We start from the raw sequence: 18,695 nt of genomic DNA, 5'->3' as shown, positions 1-18,695 counted from the left end.
ATTTAATTACATCAATTGCATACTTTTTCTTCAAAAGACCGTGTAATTGCGGGATGGTCTAAGAGAATATGATGCATCCTGTTATGATGCATGAGATGCATTGTATCATTATCAATGTATCTCAACACAATGCATAATACATGAACCCTAATAGGGTATTTATAAAGATTACATCAACCAAGATATGGAAATATCCTAATATAAAATACTTCCTAATGTAGAATATCCTAATTGATATTGCTATGTATATATTATTTTCCCTCACTACCTTCTTTTGTGTTCAGTTATATTGATAATGATACAATGTATCTCATGCATCATAATATGATGCATCATATTCTCTTACAATGGTGCGTGTGACCGTTGGATTAATCTCACCCAAAGGGTGGGGATACCCACGATAAGAAAAAAAATTCTCATCGTAATCCAACTATGTAATAAAATAAATAGTGCCCTCATCTCCCCCATGGCAAGTCTTGTATTTGGAAAAAGCAACCAAGCCATATTTGAGACTGAAATGAATTTATGAGATGAAAGGATGCTCAGAAAGATTCCTAACCACACTATTCCCTTTAAAAAATAGTGACATAATCCCTAAAAATAGGAGGGGTACATCTAGCACTCATAGTTAGATTTTATGTACCAACTTAAAGAAAATTTTAAAAATTGATAAAATGACCAAATTGACCCTAATAAAAACTCTCCAAACCACTTAGGAGGATCCTAATGAATATATTTTTTTAAAGATAAAAATTTTATTAAATCAAAGAGTTGGTAGTTGAGATCTGGGGTCGAACTTACTCTTAAAGAATATCAACCTTAATATTTTCATAATCAACCCTTAAAAGTTACTATTTACTCCTTGGAAGACCCTTAGACTCATCTCTCACCAAATAGCTCAGCAAATGATAAAAGGAATTAGGGCCCAAAGAGTTCTTTTTCTACCTGAGAACACATTATGGATCCAAAACTAGAAAAAGGAAAATGATCAAATTATGTATCACCCAAGAAAACTAGAACAAACACAAAAAGTAATCTCATAGCTTTGCCCTGAAAGGGCTGTAAACACCCTAATTTGCCCAGACCGAGCCCAAAAGTTCTTAAAAATCTAATAGAACAAGGTTTAACCCAAAAACTTTTAGTTCATCATATAAAGATATCTCTAAAAAGAACAAGAACAAATATAAAATTAAAAACCTACTTTAGATTTGCAAGTAGGGTCCTTTCACTGAGGATTGGGGGACTAATGTTCCAACTTTTACAAAATCAAAGGAAAAAAAAAACAATGATTTTGAAAAAAAATTAAATTTTATAAAAAATAATTAAGATTAAGAGAGAATTGTAATTTAAGAAATATAGGGAGAATGAATCCACCAAAATAACCTAATTAAATCTAATCTTAATATTCAAGTTCTTGACATATAACTCAATTAAAGAATCCTATTAAGAGTATTGACTCAGAATATTTTTCATTAAAAACCATTGTGAAATAGATCTAATTAATTGGCCAAAATTTCTTTTCTTTAAAATATTTTATTACCCAATGATTTTCTATCATGACGAGCATATGATATAATGGATTTTATTATAATAGTAACTGATCACACTGAGCATGATGAATAAGGATAAATAATTGAACAATACGTAAGGATTCAAATTTGTTGAAGAGAAATTTATTAAAAATCATTAAAAATACATGTAAGAATAAAATTACTAGAACTAAACTTAATTAGTTTAATATAACTACATCAATTTCCTTAGAATGGGAGATTAATCAAGCATGATCATAGAGACACGATAACAAATATAAACAAAAACACTTATCTTTATTATTGATGAACTCTTAAAACAAAATCTTTATTTTTCTTCCAAAATTAAAGTAAAAATAAAAATAAAAATAAAAATAAAAATAAAAATAAAACCTAAAGCTAAAAGATGAAGATGGAAGATAAAGAGGTTATGAGAGGAGAGGAGAGATGGATTAAAAAGACAATCCAAAAAATTAGGTAGTTAAGATTTTTTTATAGAAAAAAAACTAGGGTTCTTTTGGCAATAAGATTTTACCTTAAAAACATTTGAATTAACTTTCTTTTTTAAATAAAAATATCTTCTCTTTCAATTAGAGTTCCAACTCCACTAACTCGTCTCATTTTAATAACTGAATAAAAGTTGTGTTTAAAATGATGAAAAGCGACATATTTGGAGTCTCTGACTTGTCATACATTTTATGACCAGTGACAAATCCAAATTAGCATTTTTTTTTTTGTGAAATACAAATTTATTCTCTTATGAATCAATGTTTTAATCCTACTAATCTCATAATAATTCGATAAGTAAGTACAAAATTAGAGATAAAATGGCATGACGTGAAAGAATTGATGTGAAGAAAATTTTGATTTTGTCAATTCAAAACCATTGAATCTCTTAGCCCGTACTTTAACTTCAACTTTAACCTTGACTTTTGACATTGGAAGTTTTCCCACTCTTGACTTCTCCACTTCCTCGTATTTATCTATGAAAATATGACACATAATCAAGATCAGTAAATTTCATGCAATTAACTAATAAAATATGAAATTTAATGATTTAATTGACATGCATGATTTTATTATCAAGATTGAGGATATGAGTTAGAAAACTTGTCAAGTGTCTTAGGAAATGATGGTAAAATATGAACTTTTAGACACTTAATACCTTCAACTTATTCAAGTGTGGCCAAACTTTTCAAGCTTAAAACTATGCTAGGCCATGGGTGGTTACCCACAGCCCAAGTCATTTTTCCTTTAGGTCGTGGGTCACCTATGGCCTAAGCCAATTTTGTTCTGTACTTTTGGTAACCTATGGTCTTTTTGTGTTTTAAGCTTGGCCCTTGCTTCAGGTAAGGTCTAGTCGGTTATGCTATTAAGATTTGATATTGCGAGCTTGAGTGCTCCAGATTTGCTAAGGAGAATTTTACATATAAACCCCTCTTAATCCTTCATTATCCGAGAGAAAACAAGGTAATTTTACCTCTTTACCCTCATATTAATGCATGTTTAATCATTTTCAATGGATTTTAATGTAATTGTGCAATTCTTCTACTTTTGACCCTTGACCCTCTTAATAGATAATTACCTTTCTATACTAGTTTTTGAGACTCAATTTATGATAATTGACCATTGAGATTACTATCTTTCAAAGCCACCCTTGAAGGATTCTTTGTACATTGGCCAAGTTTAAGGGCCCTAAACTCTTTTGCCCATAAAAGAGAACTCTCTAGAACTTGTGAACAATTACTCTTCTACCCACAAGTTTATTGAGACTCTACTAAAAAAATTGACCTTTTAGACCCTATCTTGATTGGCTATTTACATGCCATTGTTCCTAAATTTACCCAACTTGTTGCGCTTTAAAGGCAAAGTCTTACTTGACTTTGAAAATAATTTTCTAGAGCCTTGTATGCATTTATATTCTTATCCTTTGATCTTCGTGATTGGCAAAACTCTAAAGGGAGTAAAAGACCATCAAAGACTCTTTGATGAAGGGCAAACAATGACATTTAATATGGTTTATTTTGCAATTTAGTTGAATTTGTGGAGTTTGGACATTTATATCCTCAAAGATCCATAAATAGAAGACCATCCAAAGCCAAAAAAAAGACAATCTACCTTATCAAAATTTTATCCAATTATCTTTTTGAGACCTTCTAAAGTCCCGAAATTCTGTCCAAATACATCATCAAGTATTTTGAAGTCTTAGAAGAAGAAGAAGAAGAAAAGGAGGAAGAAAACCAAGGTGGGATTGCACTTATTTTCTGTTTTTTGGCTTTACTTGTATACCCTCCAATCTCTTTTCTACCCCATCACTCTAATTTCTTTACTTTCTTTTAAGTTTTACTTTACTCCAATCATGTAGTGTAACCTTTAATTTCCATTGGCAAGTATGGGTTGAGAGTTATCCCTTTATGAGAATATCCTTACCATTTATGAGTTCATAACTACGTTCATTTAATATTTTGTTTATCTCATCATCATGTATTTAATGTCATTCAGAGCTTTTCTAATGGCTAGTATGGGTTGAGAGTTAATCCCTTTATGGGAGGATCCTTACCATTTGTAAATCCATTGTGAGCTTTGCACGCATCACGTAGTGTAAGCATCATTAAATCACAAGGGTGGTTAGAGAGTAATCCATCTATGTGAGGTAATCTTTCCCTCTAAGTCCATAATAAATTCCTTAAGGAATATTTGCATGCATTCACCTTTTCACACACCCACTCATGCATCCATATAAGGCAGGGATTCCATAGATACTCTTAAACTAATGGAAAGCCTCTTAGAACCTCAACAACAAAAAAATCTCACTTTTAGCATATCTCCATAAGTATCATTTTATTCAAAAAATGTAAGAGTCAAAAGAATGCTATCCTTATGGACTAGCACTCCCAACTCAAAGCAAACAAAAACAACCCCATTAGTGGGTACCTTTCATAACACCTGCACACACTAGCATCGATCTTCTCATGCATCCATGCATTCATTCTCATTTTTCTAACTAAATTTTTTTCAAAAAACAATCTTAGTTTTCACTTTTGGCCAATACCATTGTAACCACCAACTTGGTGGGTAAGATGGGGTGCCTAACACCTTCCCCATCTTGAAATTGAACCTCCTTACTCGCACCTCTAGGTTAAGATCAGATTTGAGTCACCAACTCCTTGAAATTTGATTTTCAATTTTTTTTATTGTGTCCATTCACATCTTAAAATCTTTGAATGATGGCAATTCCCAAATCCACGTAGTAGTGAGGTTTAGATCATAAACTTCACATTGTCTACATGGGCAATGGACAAGAATATGGTCAATTGATTCACCATTCACCCTACACAGAGAACAAAAGTTTGTCATAACAAAACCTCTACAGATTAAGTTGTCCAAGTCAAGATTTTCCTAGAAGTAGCCAACCAAATAAAGAAAGTCACTTTAACCCCCAACTGGAGGCTATGGGTGAAATAAAGCAAACCTTGTGGTTCCAACATTAATTGGAAAGAGCTAACCAAAAAATGTTTGTCTTTAGTATAGATCAAGTTTGTGAGTCAAGTCCAGAAGTTCTTGAATATCCCAATCATTAAATCTCATCTAAACCCAGATCCCACGAGGACCTGCTACCAAAGCGATTCAGGAAAACAACAATGGAACTGTTCTTTTTCAAAAACAACTCATAGATCATTGACAATTGCAAAGAAAGATAGGAAATGCCACCCAAAAATGAATTTGATCTCTATCCCCAAGTTTGAACCCAACAAATTTCCCGAACTCAGGGCACACACTCATGATACCTCTCTACAAATTACACCCAAAAGAAGACTTTACCTTCTTACTTACCCATCCGTGAAACTTTTCATTGTACTTTGCCATAATTTCCGTCCTCCTCAAACTTGTCTTCTCCTCTCCAAACCTCCACGGCGAATTTCCTAACAAGGTCACATTTGACAACTTAAAACCTTTGATCCCCAAATCCACATTCTTTTTCAAGGTGCAAATCACCTTCCACTTCACTAAGAAATTTAACATTCCCATCTTCATCATTCCATAAAAAATCCCATATTAGTTTTTTCATTTTTAGCTCAACACTTTTTAGGATTGGGAATAGAGATAACAAATAAATTGAGATACTTCATAGGCAACTCTTGATCAAAGTAATTTTCCTACTTCTGACAAATACTTCACTTTTCAAGAACTCAATTTCTTCCCAATCTTTCAATAATTGGCCCCAAATCACTTTACTCTTATGACCCACTTGAGAAAAAGACCTAGGTGAATGAATGGGAGAGATCCCTGCTTACAACCAAACATCGTTGCCCGCCAATGGATTTTTGTCACCACAGTTACCTCAAAACTTTTCTCCAAATTTATGCTAAGGCTAGAAATTGTCTTGAAACAACCAAGAAGACCCCTAGAAATCTTAGTTTGTTCCAAATATGCATATAAAAAAAAATATCAAAGCATCATCTACAAAATGCAAATGGGATACATGCCCCTTTTCCTTAATCTGAAAACCCTCAAACTTTCCAATATTCACGGCTCTCTTTAATAGATGCCCCAACAATTTCATTACTATCACAAAAATAAGAGGCGACAACGGATCCCCTTACATAAACCCTTGAGAGCTTTTGAGAGGACCCACCAGACTTTCGTTGATAGGTATCAAAAAAGAAATAGAAGACACACTTCATTATCCATTCAATCTACCTTGCCCCAAAACTCATACGACCCAACAAGTACCTCAAAGATCTCCAACTCACGTGATCATATGCCTTATGAAGGTCTATTATGCACGTTAGCCCTGACTATCCACTTTTTCCCTTGAATCTATGCACTCATTTGCTATTAGCACTCCGTTAAGAATTGCCTTCTCTTGACGAAAGCCCTTTGAATACTCCATCAACACTCGTTTGCTATTTCTTTCTATTTGAAGGGACTAAGTAGGATCCTACTGAATCTGATACAGTAGGCATGATACAAAATCTTTTTGAACTGATTTGGAAGGAAACTGTTGAATTTATGTTATAGTATTCATTATTGACCTACCAAATGAAGCTTCATTTGATTTATTTTTTCCAGCTTTTTTGATAACCTCTAGTCGGAAGTTGAGGTTTCCATGATCATTTATAACTTACTTTGTAAGATCTAAGGACATTACTTCTTGCATCACAAAAGCATCGTCAACTTAAAACCCTCGGTGAATCCTTATACAAATAATAATAATTGAGCCGTGCAACACTGACATTGTACAACACCGTTTGTGCAAAAAACCATTAATTTTCCTTGAGTGTACAAAACTCGCATCTCGAGTAAAAACACCATGGTTTTGTGTACTCCACCACATCAATGCAATATTGGGGCCACTATTATAGAAAGTCAGTTTATAATAATTATTATAATAAGATGGAGGGAGGGTGGCAAAGGGCAAAGAAGAAGGAAAAAATGAAAAAAAGATGCGAGGAAGAGAAAAAGAAGAAGTAGAAAAATGAATGACACTTGGTAGTGACGAAGGGTGTAAAGAGTACACCAAAAAGATTTGATAGGGATGGTGTGTGTTGAGATTGGAGGGATTTTAAATAGGTGCAAAGAGTAATTGGATGCATATAGTATATAAACTGTAGATCTAAGTAAAACGCCACATAGGTTTATTAAACCCTAGATTTGATGGGAAGACTCAAATATAGTTTGAGATAAGAAAAAGGGTGGCGCTATTTGCATACACCTAAAATGCTCATTGTACCCACTTAATGTCAAATAATTAAAAAATAAAAATAAAATTTTACTATTACAAATGTACACTTCACACCCACAATAACATAAAACAAAAAATCATATCGTTGTGTACCTAAAACCATATCCACTTCTTCTTTGAACCCACATTTTCTTCTTATTATTATTTCCCTCTCTCTTCATATTCATCTCCTTTTAAGTTTTGTGAGAAGTTGAATCAATAAAGATTAATTTTTTAGATTTTTTTTCCAGGTTATCTTTTTTTATTTTTTATAGTTATTTTTTGCATTAATCACCAAATATACCAAAAAAATAAAAAAAATTTCTAAAACATCCAAAATGATGATTTTAAATTGAAGAACTCAAAGATTTTGTTCAGTAGGATTAGATCAAACATGTTTTAGCTTATTCAATACGTACCTACGGAACACAATTCTGACATATAAATCTTTGTGTTCCGTATGCCATATAGAAATCTGAATTTTATTGATAATTCGTGGTTGAATTGTACATAAACCCCAATAGGGTATTTATAGATATTACATCAACCAAGATATGAAAATTAACATAACATAAATATTCTAAATTATTGATACTTCCTAATGTAGAATATCGTAATTGATAATGCTATATATATTATTCTTCATCACTACCTTCATTTTGTGATGATATACATTGATAATGATACAAGGTATCTCATGTATCATAATACAATTGCATCTAGTTATCTAACATCCTCCTCCAATTATATGGTCATTTGAAGAAGAAATGTGCAATTGGTTGCATTGAACAATTGTTCTTGATCATGTAAGTGACATGCTAATGAATGGACAAAAATCCAATCGTGCGTGTTGGTGATTACTATATGTTAGTGAAGCCCATCAATGTCACATCTTGCTCATTTGTGAGTATGTCGGAGCTGGTGATTCAATAGATCAGGTCTGTCATGATTCTCCAAACAATATAAGAAGTGGGATCAAGTGACTTAAATATAAAAAATCTCATTGGAGTGATTAAAATTAAAAATATAGATTATAAGAGATGAAAGTGTTATTTTAACTGAAAAAACAAAAATACTAGTAAAGTAGAAAGGAAAGAAAAAAAAGATTTAGGTCCAACGATGGCAGTGGTCCCATCATTGAAGAACGACGTACCAAGATCAATGTGCTCAGTGAAATTTCAGCTTTGAGACTACATAGCAATTTGATTTTAGTGAGACTTCTTGGATGAATTGTACATAAACCCTTATAGGGTATTTATAGAGATTACATCAATCAAGATTTGAAAATTAACGTAATATAAAAATTCTAATTTATTAATACTTCCTAATGTAGAATATTGTATTGATATTTCTATATGTATTATTCTCCATCACTACATTCCTTTGTGATGAGATACATTAATAATGATACAATGTATCTCATGTATCATAATATAGTTGCATCTAATTCTCTAACATCCTCCCGTAATTGTGTGGTCCTTTTGAAAAAGAAATATGTAATTGGTTGGATTGAACAATTGTTCTTAATCTCGTAAATGTCAATGACCAAAATCCAACTGTGTTTGTTGATGATCCCCGTTTCTCCATAAAATCCATCATTGTCTTATCCCACTAATTTTTTTGTCTGTTGGAGCCAGTGACTCACTATATCAAGTTTGTCATGATTCTCCTAAGAATATAAGAAATAGGATCAAGTGGCTTACGTATAAAAACTCTCGTTGGAGATATTAAAATTAAAAATAGAGATTATAAGAGATGAAAATGAACTAATGAGGTTTGTAAATCTCTAAAGAAAGGTGTAATTTTAATTGAAGAAAACAAAATTACTCGTAAAGAAAAAGAGAAAGGAAAAAAAAGATGTAGGTCTGACAATGGTGTTGGTGCCATCACCAAAGAACAATGAACCAAAATCGATGTGCTTAACAGAGTTTAAGCTCTGATACCATGTAGAAATTTGATTTATTAAGAATTCTTCGATGAATTGTACATAAATCCTAATAGGGTATTTATAGATATTACATCAACCAACATATGAAAATTAACCTAATATAAATATTTTAATTTATTAATACCTCATAACATAGAATATCGTAATTGATATTGCTACATATATTATTCTCCATCACTACCTTCCTTTTGTGATGAGATACATTGATAATGATAGAATGCATCTCATGTATTGAATACAGTTGCATCCAATTCTCTAAGATCCCTTTGTAATTATATGGCATTGAACAATTGTTCTTGATCTCGAAGTGTCATGCTCATGAATGACCAAAAATTAAATCATGCTTGTTGGAGACCACCACATGTTAGTGAAGTTTATCACTATCGTGTCTGACTCATTTTTGAGTCTGTCGAAGTTGATGACTTACTAGATTAGTTCTGTCATGATTCTCCCAAGAGCATAAGAAGTAAGATAAAGTGCCTTAAATATAAAAATCTTGTTGGAGGGATTAAAAATAAAAATAGATATTATAAAAGATGAAAATGAACTATGGGACTTTGTAGAATTCTAGAGGAAAATGTTATTTTAATTGAAGAAAATAAAAATACTAGTAAGAAGAAGGAAAAGAAAAAGAAGATTTAAGTTCGATGATGGCGGTAGTTCCATCATCGAAGAACAATGCACCAAGATTAATGTGGTCAATGGAGTTTGAGCTCTAATACCATGTAGAAATATTATTATATTGAGAATTCTTGGATGATTTGTACATAAACCTCAATAAGGTATTTATAAAGATTACATCAACCAAAATATGAAAATTAACTTAATAGAAATGTTCTAATTTATTAATACATCCTAATGTAGAATATTGTAATTGATATTAGTACATATATTATTCTCCAGTATTACCTTCCTTTTGTGATGAGATACATAGATAATGATACAATGTATCTAATGTATTATAATACAGTTGCATCCAATCATCTAACATCCTCCTGCAATTATATAATCCTTTGAAAAACGAATGAGCAATTGGTTGCATTGAACAATTATTCTTGATCTTGTAAATAACATGCTCATGAATGGTTAAATATTCAATTGTGCTTGTTGGTAATCATCACATATCAGTGAAGTCTATCACTGTTGCATCCATTCCATTTTTGAGTCTGTTGGAATCATTGACTCACTATATCAGGTCTATCATGATTCACCCAAAATCATCAAAAATATGATAAAGTGGTTTAAATATAAAAACTCTTGTTGGAGAAATTAAAATTAAAATTAAAGATTATAAGATATGAAAGTAAACTAGGGAGGTTTGTAGAATTCTAAAGGTAGGTGTTATTTTAATTGAAGAAAGCAAATAATATTAGTAAAGAAGGGAAATCAAAAGAAGATTTAGGTTCAATAAATGTGATTGTGCCATCACCGAAGAATGACCAACAAAGATCGATTTGCTCAGTGGAGCTTGAGCTTTGATACAATGTTGAAAATTTATTTCATTAAAAAAATTTGGATGAAATTTGCATAAGCCCCGATAGGGTATTTATAAAAATTGTATCATCCAAGATATGAAAATTAACTTATTATAAATATTTTAATTTATTAATACTTTTTAATGTAGAATATCATATAGATATTGCTACATATATTATTCCCTATCACTACCTATGTTTTGCTAGTAAATACATTGATAATAATACAATGTGTCTCATGTATCATAATACAGTTGCATCAAGTTCTCTAACATCCTCCAACAATTGTATGGTCTTTTGAAGAAGGAATGTGTAATTGGTTGCATTGAACAATTTTTTTTATCTTGTAAGTATCATGCTCATTAATGGCTAAAAATCCAATCGTACTTGTTTGTGATTACTGCCTGTTAGTGAAGTCTATCACTATCACATCCAGATTATTTTTTAGTTTTTCGGAGTCGATGACTCACTAGTTCAAGTCTGTCATGATTTTCTAAAGAACATAAAAAGTAGGATTAAGTGGATTAAATATAAAAACACTCGTTGAAGATATTAAAATTAAAAGTAGAGATGAAAGTGAACTAGGGAGTTTTGTAGAGCCCTAGAGGAATGTGTTATTTTAATTGAAGAAAACACAAATACTAGTAAAGTATAAGGGAAAGAAAAAGAAGATTTAGGTTTGTTGATTGCGGTGCTCCCATTGCCAAAAACGACATGCCAAGATCAATGTGCTAAGTGGTGTTTGAACTTTGATACCATGTAGAAATTTGATTTTATTTAGAATTCCTGGATTAATTGTACATAAACCCTTGTAGGGTATTTATAGAGATTACATCAACCAACATAAGACAATTAACCTTATATAAATATTTTAATTTATTAATACTTCCTAATGTAGAATATTGTAATTGATATTGGTACATATATTGTTGTCCATCACTACCTTCCTTTTGTGATGAGATACATTGATAATGATACAATATATCTCATGTATTGAGTACAATTGCATTCAATTCTCTAAGATCCTCTTGCAATTATATGGTCATTTGAAGAAGGAATGTATAATTGGTGATATTGAATAATTTTTCTTGATCTCGTAAATATCATGCTCATGAATGGCCAAAAATTAAATTGTGCTTGTTGGAGACCACCATGTTAGTGAAGTCTATCACTATTGTATCCGGCTCATTTTTGAGTCTGTCAAAGTCGATGACTTACCAGATTAGTTCTATCATGATTCTCCCAAGAGCATAAGAAGTAAGCTTAAGTGACTTAAATATAAAAATCTCATTGGAGGGATTAAAAAAAAATAGATATTATAAAAGATGAAAATGAACTATGAGACTTTGTAAAATTCTAGAGGAAAGTGTTATTTTAATTGAAAAAAACAAAAATACTAGTAAGAAGAAGGAAAAGAAAAAGAAGATTTAAGTTCGACGATGGCGGTGGTCCTATCGTCGAAGAATGCCACACCAAGATTGATGTGGTCAATAGAGTTTGAGCTCTGATACCATGTAGAAATTTTATTTTATTGAGAATTCTTGGATGATTTGTACATAAACCTCAATAGGATATTTATAGAGATTATATAAACCAAGATATATAAAACTTAACATAGTATACATATTCTAATTTATTAATATTTCCTAATGTAGAATATCATAATTGATAGTGGTACATATATTATTCTCCAGTACTACCTTCCTTTTGTGATAAGATACATTGATAATGATACAATGTTCTAATGTATCATAATACAGTTGCATCCAATTCTTTAACATGCTCCTGCAATTATATAATCCTTTGAAGAACAAATTTGCAATTGGTTGCATTGAACAAATATTTTTGATCTCGTAAATGACATGCTCATGAATGGTTAAAAATCCAACTGTGTTTGTTGGTGATTACCGCCTGTCAATGAAATCCATTATTGTCACATCTAGATCATTTTTGAGTCTGTCGGAATCATTGACTCACTAGATCAAGTCTATCATGATTCACCCAAAATCATAATAAGTATGATCAAATGGCTTAAATATAAAAACTCTAGCTGGACATATTAAAATTAAAATTAAAGATTATAAGATATGAAAGTGAATTAGAGAGGTTTATAGGAGTCTAAAGGAAGGTGTTATTTTAATTGAAGAAAACAAAAAATACTAGTAAAGAAGATTTAGGTCCAATGAATTCGATGGTGCCATCACCGAAGAACAACCCAGAAATATCAATTTGCTCAGTGGAGCTAGAGCTCTGATACAAGGTTGAAAATTTTATTTTATTGAGAATTTTTAGATGAATTGTACATAAGCTCTAATAGGATATTTATAAAGATTACATCATCCAAGATATGAAAATTAACTTATTATAAATATTTTAATTTATCAATACTTTCTAATGTAGAATATCATAATTGATATTGCTTCATATATTATTCTCTATCACTACCTACGTTTTGCGAGTAGATACATTGAAAATGATACAATGTATCTCATGTATCATAATACAATTGCATCCAATTCTCTAACATCCTCCAATAATTGTATGGTCTTTTGAAGAAGGAATATGTAATTGGTTGCATTGAACAATTTTTCTTGATCTCATAAGTATCATGCTCATGAATAGCAAAAAATTCAATCGTACTTGTTTGTGATTATCGCCTATCACTATCACATCGTGATTAATTTTTAGTCTTTCGAAGTTGATGACTCACTAGTTCAGGTCTGTCATGATTCTCCAAAGAACATAAGAAGTAGGATTAAGTGGATTAAATATAAAAACACTCGTTGAAGAAATTAAAATTAAAATAGAGATGAAGGTGAACTAGGGTGATCAAAGTAAATGACATGCTCATGAATAGCCAAAAATCTAATCGTGCTTGTCGGTGATCACTACCTATTAGTGAAATCCATCATTGTCGCATCCCGCTCATTTTTTATTATGTTAGAGTTGATGACTTACTAGATGAAGTTTGCAATGATTCTCCTAAGAGCATAATAAGTAAAATCAAGTGGTTTAAATATAACAACTCTCATTGGAAAAATTAAAAATAGAGATTATAAGAAATGAAAGCAAATTATGGAGGTTTGTAGAACTCTAAACGAAGGTGTGATTTTAATTGAAGAAAACAAAAATACTAGCAAAGAAGACATGAAATAAAAAGAAAATTTAAGCATGATGATACAATGGTCTCATCCCCAAAAAAATATGCACCAGGATCGATGTACTCAGTAGAGTTTGAGCCCTAATGCCATGCAAAAATTTGATTTTATTAAGAATTCTTGGATGAATCGTACATAAACCCCATGAGGTATTCAGAGAAATTGCATCAACCAAGATCTGAAAATTAATCTAATATAAATATTTTAATTTATTAATACTTCCTAATGTAAAATATCGTAATTAATATTGCTACATATACTATTCTCCATTACTATCTCCTTTTTGTGATGAGATACATTGATAATGATGCAATGTACTTCATGTATCATAATACAATTGCATCCAATTATCTAATATCCTCTCGTAAATGTATGGTCCTTTGAAAAATGAATGTGTAATTGATTGCACTGAACAATTGTTCTTGATCTCGAAAATGACATGCTCATGAATGACTAAAAATCCAATTGTGTTTATTGGTGATCACCATCGCCTTTTAGTAAAATCTATCACTATCGCATCCTGCTCATTTTTGAGTCTGTTGGAGTCGGTGACTCACTAAACGAGGTCTGTAATGATTCTCCTAATAACATAATAAGTAAGATCAAGTAGCTTAAATATAATAATTCTCGTTGAAAAAATTAAAATTAAAATTAGAGATTGTAAGATATGAAAATTAACTAGTGGAGTTTGTAGAACTAGGGATGTGTGATTTTAATTGAAGAAATAAAAAATACAAGAAGGGAAATAAAAAGAAGATTTAGGTCCGGTGATGGCGGTGGTCCCATTGCTGAAGATCGGTGCATCAAAATCAATGTGCTTAGTGGAGTTTAAGCTCTGATACCACATATAAATTTTATCTTATTGAGACTTCTTGAATGAATTGTACATAAACTCTTATAGGGTATTTATAAAGATTACATCAACCAAGATATAAAATTAACCTAATATACAAATTCTAATTTATTAATACTTCCTAATGTAGAATATTGTAATTAATATTGAAATGTATGTTATTCACCATCACTACATTCCTTTTGTGATGAGATACATTGATAATGATACAATGTGTCTCATGCATAATAATACAATTGTTTCCCATTCTCTAACATCCTTTTGCAATTGTATGGTCCTTTTAAAAAGGAATGTGCAATTGGTTGAATTAAATTATTGTTCCTGATATTGTAAATGACATGCTTATGAATGGCCAAAAATCTAATCATACTTGTTGGTCACCACATGTTAGTAAAGTCTATTACTGTTGCATCCCGTTCATTTTTTAGTCTTTCAGGATTGGTAACTCACTAGATCAAGTCTGTTATGATTCATGCAAGAGCATAACAAGTAGGATCAAGTAGTTTAAATGTAAAAACTCTCGTTGGAGTGATTAAAATAAAATATATAGATTATAAGAGATGAAATTGAACTAGGGAGGCTTGTAGAACTCTAAAGGAAGGTGTTATTTGAATTGAAGAAAACAAAAAATACTAATAAAGAAGGGAAAGAAAAAGAAGATCTATGTCCAACAAAAGTAGTGGTGCTATCATCGAAGAGCGATGCACCAAATCGATGTATTCAGTGGAGCTTGACTTCTGATACCATCTAGAAATTTGATTTAATTGAGAATTTTTGGATGAATTGTACATAAACCTTAATAGGGGTATTTATAGAGGTTATATTATCCAAGATATGAAAACTAACCTACTATAAATATTCAAATTTATTAATACTTCCTAATGTAGAATATCATAATTGATAGTATTACATTTATTATTGTCCATCACTACCTTCCTTATGTGATGAGATACCAATGCATCTCATGTATCATAATACAGTTGCTTCCAGTTATCAAATATCCTTCTACAAATGTATTATGATACTTTGAAAAAGGAATGTGCAATTGGTTGAATTGAACAATTGTTCTTGATCTCGTACGTGTTGTTCATAAATGTCAAAAATCTAATCGTGTTTGTTGGTGATTATCGCTTGTTAGTTAAGTTTATCACTATTGTATCTCGCTCATTTTTTAGTTTGTCAGAGTTGGTGACTCTCTAGATCAAGTATGTCATGATTCTCCTAAGAGTATACGAAGTAAGATCAAGTGGATTAAATATAAAAACTCTCGTTTGGAAGATTAAAATTAAAAATAGAGATGCAAGTGAGCTAGGGTGGTTTGTAGAATTCTAGAGGAAAGTATTATTTTAATTGAAGAAAACATAAATACTAGTAAGAAAAAGGAAAGAAAAAAAGAATATTGTCCAACGAATATGATAGTGCCATCACTGACGAACGACATACCAAAGTGATGTGCTTAGTGGAGCTTGAGCTCTGATACTATATAAAAATCTAATTTTATTGAGAATTTATGGATGGATTATACATAAACCTCAATAGGGTATTTATAAAGATTACATCAACCAAGATATGAAAATAACCTATTATGAATGTAGACACTCCAATTTGAATGGGCCTCCACTCGAAAGGATCCTACAAATCATATTTTTATTAAAAACTCGTCAACGGGCCTCAGGGTCCGAATCTTCAAAACTTGACCTTTTGTTCCAATCAAGGATCCTAAGACCTCCAAAGGTCTCATGGACCCACAATAAGGTTTTTAAGCCCCATCATCTTCTCAACTTTTCACCCCTTTAACCCCGAATCTTCTATCAAGTCTCGAGCCTATTTTTAAGCCACCTAGAGCTCACCAATCCTCAATTACCCTAAACCCTATTTAAGCCCCATCTTAAAACAAACCCAATCTTAAGCCTAACCCCAACTCTAGACTTAAGTCAATTCTAAAAACAATCTCTAACCTAAGCCCTCACCAAGTCCTAAGCCCAACAGGCAAAAGCCCATTCCCATGATGTTAACCATTCAAGATCCACACAACATATGATCATCAAGGTGGACACTTGTCACAACCACAACTCACCTCTTAAATCCATTCTACTTAACCTCATCATTACCCTCAAAAGGTAATCAACTCACACCTCAACCCAACCACATGTTATAACCTACCTTTATCATTTCATCGAAAAATTCATCACAAGAAATTCCCACACCGCTTCTCTTTAATCTCCTCACCCAACTCACCATAAAGCTACACATGTCACCATACCCTTCACCTTCCCAAAACCTAACCACCTAACCCCTTACAAAAACCATTATCCTAACCATATACTCATACCATTAACCTTAACCAATACTCAACCTAAGAATGGATTGTCTAACCAACTCAATTGAATTTTATCCATGGGTTTGGGTAAAAAACAATCCATCCACCACCTTTTACCATGTTACCCCTCCCCAACATCAAAATAACAAACACCCCGTGCCTAAACCTCATGTCATTTTCCCTTAACCTTCTACTTTGACATTTCTAACCTCAAAATTCATCCTCAAAATCTATAAAAATCATACTCACCCTCTCGAAAAGGTCATGCTTGAACACCTCCCCCTCAAGTCATCTCTCTCAATCCCCTCTATTCAAACCTTTAAAAATCCCTCAACTCACAACTCACAATCCTTACACTAAAATTCATTCACTCTCATCTTTAAGTTTAAATACAAGATAAAAAAGACATACTAGAAGATTTAGAAAAAGAAAATTCAAAAAAAGAAGACTCAAAAGACAAGGTAGAATAATGACAAAGTGATGTAAAAAATCCCTAATTCTCTTCTCTTTATCTTTTCCCTTCTATCCTCCTCATTTCTCTTATTTTATTTTCGATTCAGAATAGTCATAGGATGTAATGCTAACCCTCCCCTACCTTCGATAGATCGGACATTGGTTTGGTCGAAAGTGTAAGGGTTGAAATCTTTTTCAAAAATAAAATCTTGTCATCTTTAATTCCTAATCACAAGTTGCACACACCACAAAATTTATTTTGAGGCTAAAGGAAGTTGGGTCCTTCTCATTCCATGAGAGTAGGCCCATAATTACAAAGTCAACATTTCTTCAAAATTTGTTCTTCATAGTTAAAACATGACAAGGTCTTTTATCTCAATGAGATGACCCTCATGGTGTAAGTCGACATTAAAAGTCCCTTACATGTAAGGGCACAAAATCGTCGTTTTCCCAATTTTCTTTTTTTTAGTATATTTTCTTAAAATGGTTGTCTTTAAAGGTTACCACCTAAGATGGAGAGAGGGAGTACCTAACACTTTCCTCTCTATTTAATCGAACCCTTACCTAGATATTAGGTAGACCAATAAGTTTATCCATACAAGAGTCATTATTTCACCAAAATCAATTTTCGTTCAAATTATTGTCTAGATACCCATTCATGCCCTTTTTTCAGAAAAAAAAAAAAAAATGGTGGCAACTCTAAAATCACGTGGCGGTGATCTTTAGAATAAAAAATCACATACTTCCAATAAATATTTTAATTTATTAATACTTCCAAATGTAGAATATAGTAATTGATATTGCTATATATATTATTCTCTGTCACTACCTTCTTTTAGGATGAGATACATTGAAAATGATACAATTTATCTCATGTATCATAATACAGTTGCTTCTAGTTATCAAATATCCTTCCGCAAATGTATGGTCTTTTGAAGAAGGAATGTGTAATTCGTTGTATTGCACAATTGTTCTTGATCTCGTAACTAACATGCTCATGAATGGTCAAAAATCCAATCGTGCTTGTTGGTGATTATTGCCTTTCAGTGAAGTCCATTGCTGTCGCATCCCACTTATTTTTGAGTATGTCGAAACTGGTAAATTAGTAGATTAGATGTGTCATGATTCGCCTAAGAGCATAAGAAGTAGGATCAAGTGGATTAAATATAAAAACTGACGTTGGAGAGATTAAAATAGAGATGAAAGCGAACTAGGGAGGTTTGTCGAACTTTAA

Source organism: Akebia trifoliata, chromosome 3, assembly GCF_017979445.1.
Source record: "Akebia trifoliata isolate Shusen 1 chromosome 3, ASM1797944v1, whole genome shotgun sequence".
NCBI classification, from domain to species: domain Eukaryota; kingdom Viridiplantae; phylum Streptophyta; class Magnoliopsida; order Ranunculales; family Lardizabalaceae; genus Akebia; species Akebia trifoliata.
Note: the sequence above shows the minus strand (reverse complement) of the source record.